Genomic DNA, 22926 nt, shown 5'->3' on the forward strand with positions numbered 1-22926 from the left:
TTGATGATAAACTACAGGTGACAATATCTCTTGTATTTTCTGCCATCAAGAATGTAATGCGAGGCTTCACAGGTATAAGGTTTTGTAAGACTATTAACGCCCTGTAATCAATGCCAATTCTTGTTTACTATGTCCCAAAATTAATCACTTTGATTCGAATATCTAGTTCTCAATACAACCTCCAGATCTGACCCAGCTAGTTTCATATGCACATTTTTACTGTCACAGCTAAATACAGTTGATCTGACTTTGCAATTAGCTTTTCTTCTAGCTCTTAACAATTTATTTCTACAGTTTCCCTGGTCCACACATCTCATCAGTATCTCATCAAGTTTCCCTGCTCCACACAGCTCACCAGTATCTCATCAAGTTCCCCAGGACCACACATCTCACCAGTATCTCATCAAGTTCCTCTGGTCCACACATCTCATCAGTATCTCATCAGCCCCTTCTTGACATTGAGCCTCACCAGTAGAGCTTCTTTTCACTCTGTTAAGCTCGACCTAGAGAGTACATTGATAGCACTGCATACACAACAACAATCCGGACTCAACACTGAGATGGAGGCAGTTTCTTTTAGCCAATAGGAGATCAACAGCCACTGGTCTATTACTTTGATTTTTTTATCTGAAAAATCTCTATTATCCTGGCCAATAATATGATTACATTTGGGATCCTTGCTTTAGTATACTCGCCTAACATTAAATGCAGGTATCCCAGCCATTCCCTGAAACCATATTGAGTTGGGAGTAACATGTTGTTTTGGATAGAAGTACACATTCTATTATATATTACTCTACTGATTATTTTGACCAAGGTATCAATGAGAGATATCAGGCAATAAAATCTTAGGTCCCCCAGTCACCCTTTTTAAAGTTGGGTACAATTATGGATGAAGTGCAAGAACCCCGGAGATTATTACCATCTAGTTTGTTGTATAGGTTAGTCAAAAAGGGCACTCAAAGTTCAATGTTGCACTTGACTAAGTTAATTGGCATACCATCAGGGCCCGGTACCTTGTGATCTGGGAAGAGATCAATTGCCTCCTTAACTTAGTCAGCCTTAATTGTCAACTTTGAACCAGAGACATCTTTATCCTCCAGGACCGTAAACTGGGATCAACCCATGCAGTGGCACTAATGACAGCGAAGGGACTGGAGCTTGATTGAGGGGTGTAATGTAAACCCTGGCAGTAGCCCTAAATTCCTTTGGGTTTTTCATTTTGGCAGTGACTGCCATGCACACCCAATTAACCTCAGATTTAAATTCCATTAAGGTTTCTTTATAGATCCTGCAGGCAGGGAGCACTGCACCGGGAAGACTAGGGTATGCCGTTAGGGCGACCCTCAGTTGCCTGTTAGCCCTAGAGCACTTCTAGTTAAACCATTTAGGGTAGAACATAGCCGTCCTCGGGGGCTTCACGCGACCATGTTTAATGAAAGCCCCTAACTCCTCCAAAGTCTAGAAGGCAAGAGGACATAGAAGGAAAGATTCTAAATTGGCACCGAATTAGGCTGTTCGATAGGCAACTTGGATTATCAAGCCTACTGAGCAGTTTTAGAGCTGTATTAGATTGAATAGGTTGTGCGTGGGATTTGCTGGAGGGTGTGGCTTTACGAAACCAAAACTTAAGAAAGGCAAACAAAGATTTGTGGTCATCCCAAAAAAAAGTGACCAGCACTTCTCAGTACATAATGTTATTAATCAAATTTCTTGACACAAACCTCTCTCCAATAAGTTGACTGGACACTTGCTACAGCTCCAACATATTCCATCACATTGATGAGATGCAAATCTTACAGATAATTGTCCAGCTCACTACCTCTGATGTCACCACACCTTGGTTTGACTGAAAGAGCCGCCTGGTCGTAAGTTGTAGTATCAGCACTGATCTTAGCATTTAAGTCCCTTTGCAATATAACAGACGGGAAAAAATTATCAAAGCTGCTCATATCCACTAAGGTAGATAACTGACCAAACAGTGCAGCATAGTTAGAATTTGGGTGATTAGAAAAATCGTTATTGTAATTGTAGTTGCATTTATATAGCATTTACGTCCCCTGACGAAGCATCAAAGTGCTTTTGGGTGAGTAGCACGCTACTCCGGAACCCCAAAAGGATTAGTGGTGATCTAGTATTTGGAGATATGAAATTCATTTGAGTGGTAGACATGTGAGTTTGTTATTTGGATTTAAAAAGGATAGCGGAGGGATAGAAGATGGAAGGGTTTGCATTTATATAGTGCTTGCTACCCCTGATAAGGTGTGAAAGCACTTTTCGGCAAGTAGCACGCTGCTCCAGAACACAAACAGGATTAGTGAGGAAATAGTATAGGGACATAAGAAATTAATTAGAGCAGTGGACATGCAGGTCTGTTAATTGGATTGAAAAGGATAGTGGAGGGATAGATGAGGGAAGGATCTAGAAAGTGTTTTTTGGGAAATCTTAGCAGTAGGAGGAGGTTTGGGATGAGTAAAGTGGAGGTGGAGGGGGAGAGTCAGAGGGAAGGTCCTAGAAAGGCTTTTTTGGGAGATCAAAATAGTAAAAGAGGTTTGAGATGGTGCAAGCAGGGGTAGAGGAGGGAAGAGTCCCGAATGGGTTATTTTGGAGACCATTGTAGGAGAATGAGGTTTGGGATGAGTCAGAGAGTGAAGATAGAGGATATATTGAGTGAGAAATAAGGTAGTGCGTTTGAGAGAGTAGTAGAATGAGGTTTGGGATGAGTCCGAGTGTGGAGGTAGAGGATATATTAAGAGAGGTATAGGGCAAGATATAGGGTGGTGCATTGGAGATTCTGAATAAGAAGTAAAGTAATAAATATAAAGATTCATAAGTACATGGAAGGTGTACATGTATAGGGAAGGTAATATTTGTAGATTTAAGTTATATTTAATAAACTCAGACTTTCAAGTGTTGCTGTACTTTAAGTTAATTTATTTGTTTTTATAATTACACGTTATTTTAATTCAATAGGGAAGCATGTGTAGATAAATAGTTATTATAAAAATGTACTTATTTATGCAGTGACCTATATACATGTTAAATATAGAATAATATAACCATAAGTAATATGTACATTTCTTAAGCAGCACTAACGAATATCTATATATTAATAAACATAATTACTATACACGTTTATACAAAGGAATACACATATCTAGGTACACATATAAAGTCCAAATAAATGCTTCTATACACAAGGATATGCTGTATATTTATGTTTGAGTATGGTGTTTTGTCGGGGAAGAGCCAACTCTTGAATAGTCTTCTGAATATAAGGTAGTTATCCGTGGATCTTATGTTCGGAGGTAAAGAGTTGCATAGTTTGACTGCTTGAACATAGAAGGATGTGCTATCTATGTTACTTTTGAGGCGAGGTGCCAATCTAGAGATGAGGTTCCTTTGTTGAATGTATTTGGTGATGCTATTCCTGATGATGAGCGGTCCTGTTCCGTGTATCGCTTTGTGAGTGATACAAAGCAGCTTGAATGTGGATCTTATGGCAACCGTAACCAATGTAGGGCTTTCAAGACAAGAGAGATGTGGGCTTGTGGCTTTACATGTATGAGTAGTCTGGTAGCAGAGTTCTGAATCATTTGTAGCCTTTTCATAGTTGTTAAAGATGATCCGTGGTACGGGCAATTGGCATAATTGAGTTTAGACAGAACAAGACAGATAGTAGCCTGGACCTTGTGTGGAAATGTCAGGTGAGGCAAGATGTGTTTCAGAGTTTTTATAGGAATGAAGCTTGATCTTGCTAGTTTGTCCACTTGGGCATTCATTGATAGGTTGGTGTTCATGGTAAGTCCGAGGTTTCTTACTTCCTTCAACAATTTAGGCGGTGTTCCCAGATCGGCAGGCCAGGCAGTGAGTGGGTCATAATTTTCCAATTGTCAGATGTGAGTATTTCTGTTTGGGAAGTAAATGTTAAGCAAATATACCTTATTATTTCCATGCCATCTACATAAGATAATTTGGAATGCTGAACTCTCTGAATCCAACCATTCGACTCCAACATTCAAGGCGAGTTTTAACCAAATTGATAGGCAGGCCTTCGTCCACCCCACCAGAGATGGTAAGGCTGGTATCTAGTGACAGGAAAAGCCCTTGTATGTGACCAGAGTAGTCGCCAATGTCTCATGGAAAACACAAATGTCATAAGCTTTAATGAGGGCAGTCCAGTCTGAAGACTATAACTTGCACCTCAGGCACGCCACATTCCAGGACAAGATTAAGATGAGTTGTAAATATTTATATTAATGCCAATTCCTGTAAGACGACATAAGCCTGTTGGGGCTGTTTGGTCAGTTCAAGGGTTGCATCTCTGGGGAAACTATGAGAACCGTTAACAGTATAACAGTTAGAGAGTGGTTGGAATCAATTGGCCAAAGAAAGGTTGGATCAAAATGGGTGCATAAAAACCTCCGGATTTCTTACATGTTTACGAGTTACCAGATAACTCGACCGCAAAAGAGGTTGGCCCTGTTAAAGAACCCTAAAAGAGCAGGAGCAATTATTCCACGCTGCCTGCTCCATTGTTTTAGATACAGTAGCAGATTTTTCAAGGTTGCCGAGTTTCGAAAGTATACAGCGATACAATCCCCAGGCACATCTTTAGGAGAAGATCCAATCCAGCTCACACGTCGTGAGAGAATGATTTGCACACTGTCAAGCACATCAAAATCCCTATTTAACATTATCCAGTGGAGGACTTTATTGGTCAACTATTCACCAGTTTCAGCCTGGTTGCGCATGAGGGCGGGATCTCCATTTAGCACCACAACATAAGGGCATACAGCTGAGGGAAGATTTAACACAGTGTTGTTGGGTAAATAATCTGCCCTATTTTCCATCCCCAAGCCAATCATTCTGGTAATCTGGGACCTGCCTTCCAAACTAGGGGAGCAGATACCAAATCAGATAGAAGCTCCCGTACCAACAGGCTGCCAAGAAGTGCCTTTGTGTTGATTGGTTGAGTTGATTCCAGGGGCCCACTATTTGTATAACTGGCCCAGGCTAAATACATATCTGGACCCGCATGAAGGGCACCTATGGGGTACGTGGATATTGGAATGGTCTGCGGATGGACAAAATCTCCCAATGTGTTGGGTTCCCCATGATGAGGTGTGGCTAGAGCTGAACCTGAAACGGAGGGGATAAGATGAGATTTCCCAATAAGTGTTACAAGCTGGGACTTAATATGGTCCAATCGCCAACTGGATTTGTAGCAGGGCACCCAAATTTGGAAAACTGTCCTCTGTGAGCCTTCAACCCAGACCCTGTGCCAATACTGCATCAGGCTCATTAACAGTCTTATTGGTAGATGGTCCATCCATTGTGGGGTTACACACTCTCTTTCTTTTTCTTGGGAGCTGGGACCGTGGGTGAACTGGAGCCCTCATTGGATGTGTGGCCTGTTTGGCTGAGAGGTAAAGCCGATGGATTAATTGCTGTGAGGGCATTAGAGCAAGCGACCTCATTTGGTGGATCAGCATACAGTTGATCCTGCCTGAGTTCCATAAATGTTTTCCCTCGGTAAGAGCAATTTTGTTGCTGATCACACCATACGCCCTTTCCAACATTTTATTGATGGACGTACCACTATAGGTTGCACAGTTGCTGCCACCGGTCCTTACACCAGGTAGACAATCCCCCCCACCAAAAATGAAATAGAGCTAGCTCAGCCCATTCTCGTCCGGGCATGGACGGGTGCAGACGGGCCCGCTCTTGGCCTAGTGTTTGCCCGGGCACCTCCATGCACGTCCCACAAAGTGGGAGCAGGAAGCACTTGAAATAGCGCTGCTGGTAAGCCCCACCTCCTCCAAGAGGTCAGAGACAAGGGGCAGTGTAGGTCCTGAAGTTTTCAGCCACTCTCCGAGGTAACAGTCAGTAGCGCATCCCCGCTTAAGTAGGTCCTTAAGTTCACACATCTACCGACTCTTTAAAAAAAAAGTTTGGTATTCTTTTGTAAACCATCATCACACATGACTTCACAACATAACGACACCACAGGTACACACTTTCTCTTACATTTTTGTTTGATCAGTAACACGTAAATTAGTTATGATCTGCAATTTTGAGATGTGAACAGCATTGGATTTTAAATTATGCAGTAGAGTGGCAAATCACATTGTAGTGTAAGATAAAGTAGCACGGTGATTAATGTAATATAAATTTGCCTTCTGACTTTGTACTGTGGGTGGAGGAAGCAAATTCGCTTTCACTCAGGATACTTTAGGTAAAACGTGTTTGAGAGCAATGCGGACCTTCTGGGGATCTTCTATGACTCAAAAATAAACCAATAGATTTGATCAAGTTCTTTTAATGTTTAATTTAAAAACCAGATTATACCATTTGCTGAATTCAAAGGACAAAATATCTTATTTGCAACATATGGTAGAACATTTAGAGTAACTCTTATAGAGATTAGTCCCACTAAATAAATGAAGAGTTATCACAATCCATCTCAAATAATTTTGACCGCCTTTTTTTATTTCTTTTATTTTTCTTTCTCTGGGTCAAATAGGTTTACATTGATAAATAATGTAACATTAATAGTAAGTTTCAGTAAATACATTGCCAAATCTCCAGGGCCGGCTCAAAGCAATGAGTGGCTTTTGTTTCAGGCAGCAACACACAATGAAGCCATTTTGGTTCTTCAAACGATGATGTTGAACTACCATACTCGTTGAGAGCATTTCCAGCGAAAATCTAAGAATAAGAGAAATTGAATTAAGCAAATAGTCATGGTTGCATCCTGGTTCCATGGATGTGGCTTACCGTCTTTGCTGAGAACTGTTTATCAGAGCTCTGCACTGTGTGGAAATCAGATGGGGATGCAGCATGGCAATGAACTGCTTCCTTTCCATATGCAGGTTATTCGATTAACTAAATGCTTTGAAGACAATCAGTGAGTTGAACCACTGGGATGCAGATTGAACTGTTTAAGATAGAGTGTGGTATGAGGTGTGATCCAGCGGATTACCAGCTTGGGTTACTCACACACCATATACTCCCCTGGGCCCATAAAGATTCATACAAATAAGCGAGTAGTACCACCGGAGTCAATATTGGTTTTACCTGCAAGATTTTGTTATCTTTACCCAAATCTTACCAAGCCAATCTCCTTGACAATAAATGTCCTCTGGTCAATGAATCTAGTAGCTAGTAGAATAGGCAGAAATAACATTTAAGGTTTTCTCCAATAGTCACAGACTCAAAGAGTTTTAAAAGTTTTATCTAATCAAAATTTTGTGAGTCAAAGATCAAATACATGTAAACATCGGGTTCATTCAAGAAAGAAATCAAGGGGGAGGAGCCTAGCGCGGGACCAAGATGGCCGCGTGAGCACAGAGCTCCCGCAACCCTCGTTCCCTCCGGCAATTATCCTGGAAAAATCCTGTGTCAAATATCCGGAATACTGGAGATGAACTACTGCTGAGGCGAGCGTCGTTGTCCGGACTGAAATCGTACACCGGAGACCGAAGTTGTGACAGGTTGAAGTTTGCGGCCTATCCCCCAGGGAGGTGCCCGGGTCTCGCGTTGGCATGGGCCCGGACACTAATTGAACAACAGCGGCCGTGTGCGGTGCGGATCCTCGGAGGGGGGCTGTTTCCACTTTCACTTTCGTTTTCTCTCACAATTACGTGCCTCGGCCCGTGAGTGTCTTGGACAACAGTTGCCTGTAGCTCGGCCTGCATATGCATGGGCTTGCATCGGAGACCCGGATCCAGCGGACCTCGTGTCAATTGCGTGGCTGAGCGGCCTGTTTTTTGACGCTGACTGTTCCGGGGTTGAGGATGTCGACCAAATCGGAGGCCGACAAACAGAAGCCCAAGAATACCAGGCGGGGGGGCTACACTCAAACCAACAATATGGATCGCTATGCCCAGCAAAAGGGATCGCCAAGCGGACCGGGGAAGCTACAGGAATCATCGGGAGACGGCACCGGAATTGACACTGCAAGATATTATGGGCGCCATTGAGGAGATGAAGTCCTCTATTGGGCAACAGTTTGAGGCCCTGGCACACAAAGTGGACACCATCTCAGTCGACGTTAATTTGCTCCGCGCTGACCTGGGGAAAACTAATGAGAGAGTAAAATCATTGGACCAAAAAACCACTAGCCTCACGGGGGACGTCTCTGATCTGCAAATAGAGGTCCGCACGCTGAGGACTACCAACGACCTCATTGCCCGCAAGATGGAGGATTTTGAAGGCCGGGCGAGGCGCAATAACGTGCGCATAGTTGGCGTTCCGGAGAAATCGGAGGAGCAATCGGCGGACCTGTTTGTCGAGGACTTGGTGCTAAACCATCTGGCGCCTAAGGGCCTCAGCAAGTTCTTTGCGGTCGAGCGGGCCCACCGAGTCCCGGGCGGGAGGCCCAAGGTGGGAGCCCCCCCGAGACCGATCATCGCCAGGATCTTCAACTTCAGGGACCGCGATGCCATTCTGCAGGCGTCACGGGGACCCGGACCGGTTACTTTCCAGAACACTGCAGTGAGTTTTTATCCTGACTTCACCCAGGCGGTGCAGAAGCAACGGCAGAGTTTCCTGGGGGTTAAGAGGAGGCTACGTGAGAGGGGCCTGAAGTATGCCATGCTCTTCCCAGCCAAGTTGCGCGTCGAATACGAAGAACGAACCTTTTTCTTTGACTTGCCAGACGAGGTTGGGGAATGGCTCGACACATTGCCTCAGCGGCGGACTAGCGGGGATCATGCTGGCGGAGCGGAAGGAGGCCATGTCTTGGTGCTAAACCATCTGGCGCCTAAGGGCCTCAGCAAGTTCTTTGCGGTCGAGCGGGCCCACCGAGCCCCGGGCGGGAGGCCCAAGGTGGGAGCCCCCCCGAGACCGATCATCGCCAGGATCTTCAACTTCAGGGACCGCAATGCCATTCTGCAGGCGTCACGGGGATCCGGACCGGTTACTTTCCAGAACACTGCAGTGAGTTTTTATCCTGACTTCACCCAGGCGGTGCAGAAGCAACGGCAGAGTTTCCTGGGGGTTAAGAGGAGGCTACGTGAGAGGGGCCTGAAGTATGCCATGCTCTTCCCAGCCAAGTTGCGCGTCGAATACGAAGAACGAACCTTTTTCTTTGACTTGCCAGACGAGGTTGGGGAATGGCTCGACACATTGCCTCAGCGGCGGACTAGCGGGGATCATGCTGGCGGAGCGGAAGGAGGCCATGTCGCAAAAGAGTGAGGACTCTGGTGATCGACCATTCTGGTCAAGCTCGGGACAGTGGTTCGCTGATTTGTTTTCATTGCTAGCTATTGTCCGGGGGTGGCGAGGGCGCAATGGGATCTCTTTCCTCCTACGGGGTTTCTTCTTGTAGATTAGTTTCTGCTAGGGCGACAGGCACACTGCAAGTTGGGGGGGCTTTTAGGCTTATGCAGGGGTGCAGGGTGGGGGGTGGTTTGGGCTTGTTGGAGTGTTTGTTGTTGTTTTTCGTTTTGCAAGGTATCGCAATGCAAGTCTCGTGTGCTGCTCTCGGGGATGGGCGGGGGTCTCTTGCCAGTTCGTGATGGGGGGTAGGGGTTTGAATATACTTAGTTGGAATGTTAATAGCTTGGGGGATCGTATTAAGCGGGGGATTGTTCTGCAATTTCTGAAGAGGTGCTCTCCTGACATAGTTTTGCTGCAGGAGACGCACCTGATAGGCAACACGTGTCATGCTCTCAATAGAAAGTGTTATAAATTCATCGCCCACTCTGGGTTTTCCTCGGGATCTCGGGGGGCTGGAATACTTGTTAGGACCTCGCTGCCGTTGGAGATTGATTCTACTACTGCTGATGAGAGGGGGCGCTTTGCGGCAGCTGCGGGGAGATGGGAGGGCAGGACACTGGTTTTGGTTTCTGTTTATGTCCCTCCTGGCCTGCAGGCCGCCACATTTGCCGACTTGGTGGTGACTTTAATGCAGTTGGTTCCGGATTACTAGACAGACATCCGCCAAGGGACCCCGGGGGGGCGCAGAGATGGCTCCCAGATTTTACTGATACACTAGGTTTGGTTGACTGCTGGAGGCTGCTGCACCCCGCTCAGCGGCAGTATACTTTTCACTCTGGGGCGCACGGCAGTCTCTCTAGAATAGATTATGTTCTCACCTTGGCTGCCCACGCTTCCTTGGTGTCTGAGGCTAGGCACATGGCCAGGGGCATCCCCGATCACTCGCCGGTGTGGATTAGTATGGATTTTGGCCGTGGCGCGGCAGGTAGGGTTGCCCCTATTAACCCCTGGTATTTCCGTGACCCTAAGACTCGTGGAGCATTGTTGAAAGCGGTTGATCTTTACTTTTCGGAGAACCTTGGCTCGGTTACCTCCGCGGTGTCTTTGTGGGAAGCGTTTAAAACAGTACTGAGAGGGGAGGCCCTCTCCTTGATAGCGGATGTCAAACGTCGGAGAGATGCGGAGGTGGCGCAGCACGAGGCTGAGATAGAGTCTGTCCTGGAAGACGAGGTTACGGCGGAAACACTGCATAAGTTGAGATTAAAACAGTCTGAATATAAAGCACTGGTGACAAACGCGGCTAACGTTCTTAGCAGGGACCAACAAGGGCGATTGTATGATGTGGGCGACAAGGCTGGGAAATTAATAGCGTGGTTAGACAGGAAAGAACGAGTGAATAGAGTTGTGCCAGAACTACTGACGGATGGCGGGGATATTGTCACTGAACCCGATGGGATAGTCCAGTGTTTCGCGGACCACTTCCGCATGGTCTATACGTCTGTGTCGGACAAGCCGGAGGAAGACTCGCATGAACTGCTGCGAGACATTGCCCTGCCTTGTCCATCCGACGTCGACAGGGAGGACCTTGATGGTGACATCACCGCGGATGAGGTTGCAGTTGCTATCCGCTCGCTACGCCCGGGCAAGGCCTCGGGCCCGAATGGCTTGCCGGTCGAGTTGTATAAACTCAGACCGGATAAGATTGCTCCGTATTTGCGAGATATGTTTGTAGAGGCGCGGGAGCATGGGTGTCTTCCATTTGACCAACGTCTGGCGACAATAGTGGTTATACATAAAGATGGCAAGCCCCAGAACAGGTGCGGATCGTATAGGCCGATCTCCCTACTCAACGCTGAGCCCAAAATCCTCGCCAAACTGTTGGCTAACCGTCTGATCAGGGTCATTGGGGACTTGATCCACCCGGACCAATCCGGGTTTATCCCACACCGCAACACTGCGTTGAACCTCAGGCGACTTCATGGCGTGCTCGCGAGGGTTGAGACGCTGCGGGAGTCGGCCATTTTGGTGTTACTCGACGCCACGATGGCTTTCGACACTGTGGAATGGCCGTATCTGTGGGCAGCGCTCACAAAATTCGGCTTCGGACCGGGTTTTTTTTTTTTTTTTTAAAGTTTTTATTGAAATTAGACAAATCAAATAATACAAATTTTGCGGCTGTGCGATACACAAACAACCAATCAGTAGCAGCATTGTGACATTTCTGGTCCTGAGAAAAACAATACCACATCATGAATGCAACCGATAACCAGACCCCATCTACCAATCCATCATCAACACTTGCCCGAACCTGAACCAGGGGGATCCCTGACCCGTGAGCTGTCTCCAGGGTGCTAAAGACGTCCCCCTCCCCTGCCCTCATTTCTAACATGGGAAAACGCCACGCGGTGTACAGTACCTGACCCCAGGAGCTTAATATCCCCGCGTCGACACCCCAGCAGGACCCCTATATCTTCGTAATAGTGGGTTGGTACGACCTACCCCACTCCAGTGGGAACTATTCCGGGATTCGGGGATGGCGGGGTCGAGCCCGGCAAGCCTGCAATGTATGTTTTATAAGGGCCCCAGATGTCCCTAGGACGCGCTATCGGTGGGAGGAGACTAGAGTAGATCTCGCTATTCGTGCTGCAGAAAGCCATGGCAGTAAGCCATGTCTTGGACGTGGGAGCTGTCTTCCTCCCCCAGTGCTTTGCTATCTCCCGCTTGGCCAGAAGAAGCCCCAGAGAGGCCAGTTTACGGACATTCTTTGGGAAATTGACCGTATAACCCAACAGTGCGACCTCAGGAGTGGGAATGAGTGTAAGCCCTAGCATCTCTTCTAGGATCTTGTGAACCTGAGCCCAGAATGTCTGCAGTCTCGGACACGTTCAGGCCATGTGTGCAAAATCGGCATGTGGCGCAGCGCATTTCCAGCAGGCGTGTGGTCGCGCGGGATCAATGGCGTGGAGTCTAGCCGGGGTCATATACCAACGGCGTAGGAATTTATAATGTAGGAGTTTGTGTCGGCTGTTCAATGACACTGTGTCAGTGACCTTGCAACATGCCGTCCATTGGTCGTCCGTGATAGGCCTGCCAAGGTCTGTCCCCCACTCCCTCCGCGCACGATCATCCGCACAGGGGACCCGCGCCGCGCACGCCCTGTACAGCTTGGAAACAATATGTGCCCCCGTATCTGCGTCAATCAGGATGGTGAGAGGTTCAAGGGAGGCCGGCTCGAGGGGGAATCCCTGAATCTCCGCCCGGGCGGCGCAATAGAGCCGGCGAAGAACGAACCGGTCCATGAATGTAGCGTCACTTAATCGCGCGTCCTCTGACGCCGAGAAAATGTGCCCACCCGGGTACAAGTCCCCGATCCTGGTGAGGTCAAATTTCGTCAACGTTCGTCGCACTAGTGCTTCATCTGTGCCAGGCAACAGCCCAGGGTTGGGTATCGGGAGGGAAGACGAATACAGCAGAGGCTGAGCCAAATAGCGCGAGAGCCTGTTCCATGCCCAGCTGGTGGTAGACACGGTTTGAATGTCCTTCGGGTCCCTGGGGACACCTTTGGGCAACACCGTCGACAGGCGACCCGGGAGGACAAAGTCCGCCTCTGGGCGAAGGAATGGGATCCGAGCATCAGGGTGATACCAGGCATAGGCATGTGCACACTGAGCGACTAGATAGTATAAATATAAATCCGGCACTCCAAGGCCGCCACGATCTTGTGGGAGTGTGAGGGTCGCCCAGCGGATCCGGGGGTGTTTCCCGCCCCAGACCAGCCTAATCATTAGGGACCGCAGTGTGGAGAAGAAGGCCCGGGTCAGAGGGATAGGGATGTTATTGAAAAGATACAAGAATTTGGGGAGCACTATCATTTTAAGAATAGCTATCCTGGCGGACATAGAGAGCGGGAGCCGCAACCACCCATCCACCTGAGTCTCCAGCCGCGCAATCGCGCGGCCATAGTTGAGGCGGATGATTTCGTCCGTGTTCATATGTATTTGTATGCCCAAGTATCGCACCGAGTCTGAGCACCACTCAAGAGGGAACTCACATTGCCATGGGGATGTGCCGATAGTCAGCGGGAAGATGATGGACTTATGCCAGTTTATGCCCAGGCCCGAATGGCTACCGAAACGAAGGATCTCATGTATCAAGGGGGCCAGGTTGGCCTGCGGCTCCCTGACATACAGGATAGTGTCATCGGCATAAAGAGGGGCCAGCAATGGGCCCGTCCGAAACTGGAGACCCCTGTGGAGGTGCCGCTCTTGGAAATGCCGAATCAGGGGGTCCATAGCCAAAATGAACAAGAGCGGTGAAAGCGGGCAACCCTGCCGCGTACCGCGCGTGAGTGAGAATGGGCGAGATAGCGTGCCGTTGAGACGCAAACGGGCCGTAGGGCGACTATAAAGGAGTCTGACGGTCGCCAGGAAGTTCGTGGGCATGCCCATGCGCTCCATGACGGAAAGAAAGAAAGGCCACTCCAAAGAATCGAATGCTTTTTCGGTGTCTAGGAGGATCGCTGCAGCCGGAGTGGTCGGGTTAATTCTGTGCAGAACCGTGAAGAGCGTACGCAAATTAAGCGACGTCGAGCGGCGGGGGACAAAGCCGGACTGTGCGGGCGATATAATGAATTCCATCAGCTGGGAAAGCCTGTTGGCCACTATTTTGGCCAAGATCTTATAGTCAGTGTTTAAGAGGGAGAGGGGCCTGTACGACCCACACAATGTAGGGTCCTTATTCGGCTTCGGGAGCAGCACAATGACCGCCTCACTAAGAGTTGACGGGAGGGAGCCACGTTCCAAGGCCTCCGCATACACCTCTATTAGCTTGGGCGCCAGCAGATCCGAAAAGGCCTTGTAGAAGTCGGCGGAGAAGCCATCAAGGCCCGGGGCAGAAGAGCCCCGGAGCACTTTGATCGCCCCCCGCACCTCCGCAACCGTTATAGGTTCCGCCATGAACTCCTGCATGCCCCTATCCAGGAACACAAGAGCGATTTCCGATAAATAGGCCGCACGCGCGGCCGCGGAGTCACCCAACTTGGTGGTGTATAGATCTGTGTAGTAGGCCAGGAACTCGTCCCGGATCTCAGCGGGCGTTGTGCGGAGCTCCCCGTCCGTGCCCCGCACCTCGGCGATCAGGGACTTGCTGTATGGTGGTCGCAAGGCCTGCGCTAGCGTGCGCCCTGGTCTGTCCCCCTCTCCATACCTACGCGCAACCTGGTATTTCCCCAGATACAGGATCTCCCTGTCCGCGGCCTCCCGGAAGTCAGATAACAGTCGTAAGCGCCTGGTAAATACCTCGTCCGCGGGTGCCTGTTGCGCCTCAGTGTCTAGCGCGTCTAGCTGTGTCTCCAGTTGTGTGATTGTGGCGCGCAATACTTTCAGGACCCCCGCGTGCTTAGCAATGCAGACCCCTCTGATGTATGCCTTGAACCCATCCCAGAGCACTGCCCACGAGTCCACCGAGCCAGTATTTATGGTGAAGTAGTCTTCTATCGCCTCGGAAACCTCGTGCACAAAAAGGTCATCCAGCAGCGCCCTCCCAGGGAAGCGCCACTGCCGCTCAAACCCCTCAGGTCGAGGAACGTCTAAGCCAAGCAGGACTGGAGAGTGGTCCGAGTACGTTCTCGGGAACGTCCTCAACGCGCGGAACCAAGGGGACAGGCCCGGGGAGAGGAGCCAGTAGTCAATTCTGGTCCAAGTGTTGTGCTGTCCTGAAAAGTGTGTGTAGTCAGTAGTGTTTGGGTGTCGCCTGCTCCATATATCCGTCAACGAGAATCGACGGCAAAGGTCCTGGAATGCGCGCCTTGCCCTAGGCCTAGAGTCTGTGGCCCCAGAGGTGCTATCCAGCCCCACATCCAGCAACATGTTTAGGTCGCCGCCCAGCAAAACGCCAGCCGGCGCTAGGGTTACCAGTTGGGCCGCAAGCGCATTGAAAAAATCCGGGGAATCAGTGTTGGGGGCATACACACAGACAAGAGTAACAACATGGCCCATCAAGACCCCCTGTACAATACAGTAGCGCCCCTCCCTGTCCCCCAGAAACGTCTGGCACTGAAACGGGACTCTCTTATGGATCAGCACCGCAGTGCCTCTGGCGTAATTACTGTAATTAGCGAAGTATCGGTGAGCGCCCCAGGAAGCCGCAAAGCGGGAGGGCATGGGGCCATGCAGATGAGTCTCTTGGAGAAAAGCAATGTCCCCCTGATGCCGAGTTAAGTAATGCAGTACTTGTTTGCATTTACTCCGGTTGTTCAGGCCCCGGACATTCCAAGTCATTAACGATAGATTGAGAGGAGCTTCATTCAAACCTATGTGGGCCATTGGTGCCAGTCAGCAAGTGATGGGAGCAGCAAAATCGGAATGTCACTGTGTATCAATAAAGTTCGTTCACACATAGCCGTAGTAGTAGAATCAGAAATGCTTACCCCAACCCCCCTCCCCCCACCCAGCCAAACCACGCAAACGTGAGGCAATCCCAATTCTGGAAAAAAAGAAGAACATAGCTCTAGGCAGGAATACCCAGTGTAACCAAACAACAAAAAGTAGAGCATCGTAACAGAAAACGATCCCAGCGGTTTCAACCAAAAGGGGGGTGACAACGATCCGCAATCAACCCAGCGCAGCAGCACCAATATACTCCAAATGTTAATACGTCCTCAAATAACCAAAGTCTAAACAGTGCAAAGTTCAGTAATGGGCGCAGTCTCAGCCGACACCGGAGGATAAGAACAGGTCCTGGCTGCCCGCAGACCCACTACCAGGGGGAGACCGTCCACCCTCATCTCCCCCCGGCGGGCCCTTGCGCGGCCTGTAGGTACGGCAAAACTCCTGCACCGCAGCGGGATTGTCAAATAGCCGAGCTCGGCCATCAACCTCGACCCGGAGCCGGGCCGGATAGAGCATGCCATATTTAAGGTCCAGGTTCCGGAGCGCCGCCTTCACCCCCGCATACTTACGCCTGGCCTCCTGGACCATGGCGGTGAAGTCTGGGTAGAATGAGAGTTTTGCACCTTGCCAAGTAATCTCGCCCTTCTCTCTGGCAAGCCGCAAGGCCGTGTCACGGTCTCGGAAGTTCATAATGCGGGCAATCAGGGGGCGAGGAGGGAGCCCCGGGTTAGGCCTCGGCCCCAGGGAGCGGTGGGCACGCTCCACCACGAAGCCAGGAGTGAAGGAGTCTCTCCCAAAGATATCCGCCAACAGTTGTTCCACAAAAACATCCAGCCTGCCCGTGGCCGTGGACTCCGGAACCCCAATAATCCGTACATTGTTGCGCCGACTGCGCGATTCCAAATCTTCGTTTTTGCTGGCCACTTCCTTCAGTATGCGCTCCAATCTGTCCACCCTTTTGATCTCCTGTACCGATTTATCCTCCACTGTCGAGATCCGGGCCTCAGCCTCTCCCAAACGCTTGTCATGGGCCTGGATTTTGGCCCCCATAGTTTCCAGCGTCTTATTTAGGGCGTCAAAGCGACCATCCAGGGCCCTGAAGCCGGCACGCATCTCCTGTAGCCAGTCCGGGGCCGGAGCCTGGGTCGTCGAGCCGCCGGTCGCCCCACCAGCCGGGTCCGGCATGTCAGGGGGGTTATCCGTGGGCTGCTCAGACAGCTTCTCAAACTGCAGCGTTTTCTGTTTGGGGTCCTTGCGGCCCATTCTCACAACCGCCAGACGTGTGGAGAGCAAGGGAGGCGATGGTGCGATGGAGCGTCCGGCCAATCCTTAGCCAATCTGGTCTGGAGCACTGATGATGGTGGGCCCACCGGGCACCGGACAGATCACGTCCTCACTGCGCAGCAGGCAAGAGCCACGACTCCGTGTAGCCAGCAGGGCCCCAATGGAACATCAAGTGCGCCATCGCGATGTGGCCAGCAGCCACGACTCGGCGCCGCCGGGAGGGGCAAGGGAGGAACGCAACAACCAGCCGCGGAGCACATGGCAAAACCCGAGAGGGCCCAAGCAACGAGGCAGAGACAACCCGGGCGTCGGGCCCAGCGCAGGGCCCCAACCGCCCCCCCCCCCACCGCCAGCATGCCGTCCCGCCACCCCCCCCAGGCTCCCCGACCGGATTAGTCCGGGGCCCCAGGGAGGAGATAACGAGCGAGGCCGCGGCCGGAGCGCAGGGCCAGGGCCGTGCGCCCGGTCGTCCTCCGGTCCGCAACGGCGAAGGGAGAGAGAGGCGGGCCCCCGCCAGCCAGCACCCCGGTGCTCAATGCCCCCCTCTCCGAGCCCCCCGGGTACCTGTCTCTCGGCCGGCCGCCCTCCTCGCACTCGAGTCCCCCGATCCCGGATCAGCCCGCCATCTTGGGCCTCAGGATGGTGTGCTCATCTCCGGGCGCCCCCGCTGCCCGGGAGGTCCGCTCCACACTCCAGCGCACTCCGGGGTCTTAGTAGGGTCAGCGGCAGTGTCTGGCGTCCCGCGCCCGCATCAGGAGGGCGAGGAAAGCAGGGTTTGCGCCGGGTCGATGGCGGAGCTTCAACGCCGTGCGGCCATCTTAGCCCGCGGCTTGGCCACCGCTTCGGACCGGGTTTTATAGGCTGGATTAGGCTACTTTATGAGGAACCTTTGGCTAAAATCGCGGTGAACGGTAGGGCGTCATCTCCGTTCGAGCTTGGGAGGGGCACCCGGCAGGGTTGTCCTCTGTCGCCACTACTGTTCGCTCTCGCCCTCGAGCCGCTGGCGGCATGGATCAGATGGCAGCCAGACATAAGAGGGATCCGATGGTCGCCAGACCACGAGGACCGCATTTCTTTGTATGCAGACGACATCTTGTTATACTTGACCTCGCCTCGGAAATCCCTCATAGTGGTCTGTGACGTTTTGAAGTCTTTTGGTAGTAACTCGGGTCTCGCCATTAACTGGGGAAAGTCGCACCTATATGTTCTCAGTGGGGACACCCCTACCGTCCCGCGGGATTGCTCCATCCAGATCGCCCAGCAGGGCTTTCTGTACTTGGGGATATATATTTCCACAGACCCCTCTGTCCGATACGAGAAGAACCTCCTCCCTCCGCTGTCACGCTTGAGGCGGGATGTTGCGGGTTGGAGGCGTCTACCGCTCTCCCTCCTAGGCCGCGCCGCATTGTTTAAAATGATGTGTCTTCCCCGGTTTCTCTACGCCTTACAGAACACCCTAGAGTTAGTTCCTGCCTGTTATTTTCGTGAGGTGGAGAGCCTCAAGCGTTCGCTGTTATGGGACGGTCGACCGTGTATAGCTATAGCAAAGTTGACCCTTCCATGGTATGACGGAGGGATAGCACTCCCTGACATCAGAAGATATTATTGGGCTACCCAACTGGGAGCGATCAACCATGGGGTTTACGGTCCGGCGTTGAACCCTGGGTTTGCTATGGATCGGTGGCTGTTGCGCGGGGGTAATTACCTTAGGGCGCTGTATTCCAAATCATTGGATGGGTCCCTCACAGGACCGACCAAGACGGCAGTGCATGTGTGGAAGGCGGTTACAAACTCGTTGGGCTGGAAGGACAGACTTACCCAGGCTACTCCGCTTTTTGAATCCGATATCCTAGGGAAATTATGGCACACGAAAGGGTTTGAGAAGTGGGACCTAATTGGGATTTCCAGAGTTGGGGATTTGCTGACTAAGGGTAAGGTGAAATCGTTTGAGACGCTGCAGACGGAGTACGAATTAGGGGGCACTGAATACTTTCGATATGCCCAGGTGCGTCACGCTCTGCTATCTGTTCGTGCCGAGGGGGAGGCCGTGCCTGAGTCTTCTCCTTTGGAGGATCGGATTCTGGATGGTCATATGCCGGAGAGTACAATCTCCTTGATTTACAAAAAGCTTGTAAATGTCGGGACCGACCTCCTCCTTGATGTGCGAGAACAATGGACTAGGGATGGTCTCGAACTGGACGATGAGGACTGGCAATATGCCGTCTCCTCTCAGAAGGAGGTTGCGATCCCGGCTAGACTGCGGCTGGTGCAGCTTAAGATACTTCACAGGGTTTATGTCACGGGGCCCCGCCTGATTCATATGGGTTTCTCTGACGATGGCTTATGCAAGAGAGGCTGTGGGATGTTGGGCACCTTTCTACACATTATTTGGGAGTGTGGGGAGATCGTAGAGTTCTGGAAACAAATTTATGATGTGATGGAAGAGGTCACGGGTATCGCACTCTTCCCGGAGGCAAGACGATGCCTGTTGAATGTCTGGGGCCCCACCGACTATGATGCCGCTCAGACCCAATGGGTGACGCTGGGGAATATGGTGGCGAAGCGAGATATTGCGCAGCTGTGGGGATCCCAAAGACCTCCCACCTTGGTAACATGGATGGAAAATATGGACTGGGGCATGTTCCGGGAGAAAACGGTGTACAGTGCCCGGGGTCGCCCTAAGAAGTGGCATAAGATATGGGGGCAATGGAACCATTATAGGGGAGATATTTGTGTGCCCCCGGTTGCTGAGATGCTCGATGTGCAACTTTCCCCCTAGCTCTACTCCCAACTATATACGTAAACTGTTCATAACCTGGAGTCTGTACCCCTGCTTTCCCCTCGCTTCTCTGGCGTGGTCTACCGCTCCGCTGATGGGAGTGGGACCTCGCCCCAGCTGAGAACTAGCGCATGCTTATTATATGCTTTGCCTTGCTCGTGTTTTTATTTTTTGGTTTACATTAAAACTAAACCTTTGTTACTCCTGATGTACGGATATGGACCTTCCTACGTATTGTTCCCATCGTGCTGCCGAACCTCCGGGATGTCGGCTGAATAGCTGTGTACCATGTTGACGTAAATAAAGGTTTTTTAAAAAAAAAAAAAAAGAAAGAAATCAAGTTTAGTTCAATATAAGTCTCATTAAAGCATTGTGATGACAGTACCTGAAGAGGGAGAAAACAGAGAGCAGGTACAAGGGCAGATTTCACAGAATTATATTGACCTAAGGTGTTAGATGAACCCAACTCCTTGAAGATGAGTCAGGTGGAGTCCACCAGGACAGGTGGAAGACAAAGGATCAGGACAGGTTCAGGATCAGGAAGGTGACCTCTTCTAAGTGCAACGCCAGCATCGCACCCCTCTCTGGTACTACTCTCCTCGATTTTCTTCCATGACTCCCCTTCTAGATGATTGGATTATCGATCAGCATTTCGGTCTCATGAGCAGGGACTCTGGCATCTGCAGGGTCTGAGACAGCGTCTCTGACAGAGTCTGTGGCAGCATCGGTGTCGGGTCTGTGACTCTCTCTGAAAGACGGGTCTGACAGATCTCTAACTAATTTACCACAATTATACTATTCTTTGTTCGTGTACCACCCTCAAATGTTTCAATATTGTGAATCCCCTATTTCTGACTGGACAGGGCAAGAAGGTGATTTCATCACACCATGCTAAATGTAATATTTTTCTGTGGGTTCATTGTTCAGTGTTCCCACCCCTTAATTCATTTTCCCAAGCTTTATTCCCACCTGCATTTCACGTTATAATCAATACACTGTATATAATTTGTTCAAATTGGCTTCCTCTGTCCAGGTCGATGGGTTAAGTTCCCAAGGGATTCATGCCAGCTTGACCTTGGCTGGGTTTCAACGGTGTCATCATAGTTCCGGGCAGGGTTTAGTGCACGTACGCACGGGTCAGGTGGGGTAGGGATTTCAGTCACACTCCGAGGCCCAAATACGAACTAATAATAAAGTCAGAGAAAGACATGTTAGAATACAAAAATAAATGAATTCACTGTATATCACTAACTTCAAGTCCTTCAAAATACGGCCGCAAGGTTAGTCCTGGACCGCCCATACAGGACCTCGGCCCGATTTTGCTTAAACACCCTCCACTGGCTCCCAGTGAGAAAACAAACTCTTTTTAAAACGTTATGCTTAACTCACAAGCAAATGTATGGAAAAGGTCCTAAATATTGGTTGCCGAAACTTCGTTGGTACCAACCTTTTAGGGCTCTGCGCTCCAGTGATGCTGCCCTGCTCACCCCCCTCAGAATTCACACTGTCAGGCAGGGTGGTCGTGCCTTCTCCTATTTGGCCCCAGTTTCATGAAACAAGATGCCTCACCATCTCCGCAATATGCCAGATCACGGGAATTTCCGTAAGAATCTAAAGACCTGGCTCTTCGGAAATTAATTCTGTGATCCCTTACTTCTTTTTGGAGCATCTGCAAGCGCCATGAGACTCGCAAGAGTGATATGTGCGCGATATAAGTACCCCTGACTTGACTTGACTAATCACTACTCTAATCCCATTTACTTAAAAAATCTTTCGCATAAGCAATTTAGTAGAACTTGCAAGGTTTAGTTTAAGCAAAAGCATGCGCATTAACATGTGAGTTACAAGCGGCCATTTTAGAAGCTATTGCGCAGCTGCAAAAGTTTCCCTCCAAGCATAGAAAACGTCATACTACGTAGATGCAGTAGACGCATGCGCAGGGAAATTCCCACGTTTTGTCGGCCATTTTAGGACACTCAGGTTACTTGTTAGTAATACACATAGGCAAGCATCCCCTAGATACGATATATTGTTGTGTAATGTGATATTAGTATTCACAAACAGATTGATTACGGTATTATACGTTATTTGAGAGGATTGCATCCAAGCAAGTTTCTTATTTATGAAACCTTGCTCCATCAATCCCCTCTCTGATGGCATTTTATGCTATCACCAATATCTATTACTTATTCAGATGCCAACTTTAGCACTTTTCCATTTCGATTTCTTCTTCAGCTCTTTCATTTCTTTCTTTTTCCATTTTTTGTTGTAAACCCCTTATTCTTTTGTAAAAATCTCCTTTTATTTCCTCCAGCTGTATTTCTTCGTATTTTCTCTTCTTTCCCTTTTCATTCACTCCATACTCCTTTCTTTTCTTGCAACATTTGTGCCATAACATAATTGCTAAAACTAAAAATGTTATTCCCATTATTGGCATTTTTAATTGACCTAAAATACTTTTACCTATATTAGAAAACCAACTACCTATAGTAGAAATGTTATTTGTTAATTTCTTCCATAGACTGTCAACTTCCAGTGGTTTCAAATCTTCTTCTAATTTTGTAATATTTTTAATATATCCTCCAATTTCAACACTTTTATCAGGAAGGTAAGTGCAACAATGATACGCTTTCAACATTTTACAGTCTCCGCCCTCTTTTGCCAATAATATATCAAGAGCAAGTCGATGTTGCAAAACCATAGATCTGATCGCAACCAATTCTGTATTGATCATCACAAACCCTCCAGCAGTTTCAGTAGATAACTGATCCACTACTGTAGAAAGTTCACAAATTTTATGAGAGTTCAGAATTACTCCCACTGAACGTATCAATGCACCGAAAATGTCACCTACTATTTCAGAAAAACTAGCTCTTTTTATACGTGTTAGTTCTTTTGCGTCTTCATTGCTTCCAGTAATTCTTTTCACATGATACACTTTTGGAAAAATTATTCCAAAATAGCAACTCCCGTACCAATGATCAGGCAATCTGAAATAAGCTTTATTGCCACATACATAATAAATTCCAGGAAATACTGGATCTGTTCCATTTTTTAGTCCCCATCCCCCAATAATCAAGAAATTATGCTCACATTCACTGGAACCAATAAACACATTGTTATATTCAGTCTTTAATCTATGGAGGCAGATCTTCCCTTTCTTTTCAAAGTCCAGGGACATAGCAGCATGAGTCTTGCCAGTTCTATAAACTTCATCTTTCTCAGCCCACTGAGGTATCTGTGGTTTCG

This window comes from Triturus cristatus, chromosome 3_2, assembly GCF_964204655.1.
Source record: "Triturus cristatus chromosome 3_2, aTriCri1.1, whole genome shotgun sequence".
Taxonomy (NCBI): Eukaryota; Metazoa; Chordata; class Amphibia; order Caudata; family Salamandridae; genus Triturus; species Triturus cristatus.